The sequence below is a fragment of the Wasmannia auropunctata genome, unplaced genomic scaffold, assembly GCF_000956235.1.
Source record: "Wasmannia auropunctata unplaced genomic scaffold, wasmannia.A_1.0 LD336059.1, whole genome shotgun sequence".
Taxonomy (NCBI): Eukaryota; Metazoa; Arthropoda; class Insecta; order Hymenoptera; family Formicidae; genus Wasmannia; species Wasmannia auropunctata.
Window position 1 is genome coordinate 76,345 of NW_012026831.1, and position 1,486 is coordinate 77,830.

The window sequence follows — 1,486 nt, forward strand, 5'->3', positions numbered from 1 at the left end:
TAAAAATTTTTACCGTCTGTTGGCTCTTCGCCTGTGTCATTATTTGCAGGTGTATGCTCAGATGTTGCTAAAAGAAAATTATTTTTTTGAAATAAAATATGAGTAATATTGTTCAAAATAATTATTACACAATGACATACTATTCTCGCAAGTTTGACTTTGACATGCAACATTTAATAATGTTGTTGCAAAAGTAATATCTGTAAGTAAATTATCATAATATTAGATAACAAGAAAATAGAAAAAAGATAATGCAAATAGAATAAATTATTTAGTTTTATAGAAAAATAAATAAGAAATTTAAACTTTGAAAGAAAGGAATTTATAACTTACCGGTGCTCTGAGAGCATCCCCTTGAGACAATTTTATTTTATAAATTTTTTGAGTTTCAGCGTCCGAAAGATTTATTTCGATAAAATCCATTTTGCTTAGGTTAATAAGGATGACACATGTCTGACGTGTCACAGCACTATCGACAGAATTCAGAGCTGACAGCGCTTACGCTACCATTACATCACCTCTGAAGAAATAGCATTTGTAGCATGAAGTTATGACGTATCTATGACGTATCACATGTGTATTAATGACATCACCATGCATTTGGTAGCGTAGTCAAGTAGCTCCCCGAACAGCTACAGCGCTAGATAGCCCAAATAGCGTGCTCCCCGAACGCACCCATAATAGTTTATTTATTTTTGTTACCTAGCAACATTTCGTAAAAGTATTTATATATTAAATAGATGTAAGATAAAATAACGAATAAAATATCAAAATTATATTCAAGGTGAAAAAAAATTTGTATCCATTTAGTGCATACGACAAACAAATTTCTCAATAAATTTAAAATATGTAAATTCAAATATGTAAGTTATATTAAAAATAATCACATGTAGCATGATTCTTATACGTGTATATAAGAGTCTTCGAAATGAGAGATTGCATTTTTAGAAACATTTATTTGCTCTAATAAAATTATATGCGTGTCTCCGAGTCTTCGAAGTGAGAGATTACATCGCAGACACGCATATAATTTTATTAGAGCAAATAAATATCAAAAATTGAAAAATAAAGAAAAATTTTAGTCGTAAAAAGGTGAAGTTGAAAAGGTTTAGTTGAAAAAGGTATATTAAAAAAAATATTTAATATTACGTGATATGTTTTATAATACTTTATTAGAATATGAAGATATTCTTTTGTATCTACTGGTTTCTACGTACACTACTGCTGCTAATACGACTAACTAAATAATAGTTTAATTATTTTTGTTATTTAACAACATTTCGTTCATGTATTTATGTATCAAATAAATTTAAGTCAAAATAATATCGAATAAAATATCAAAATTATATACAAGGTGAAAACAAAATTTGTATCCCTTTAGCATATACGACAAACAAAATTCTCAATAAATTTAAAATATGTAAAGAAAAATATGTAAATTAAAATATGTAAGTTATATTAAAAAATAATCACATGTAGCATGATT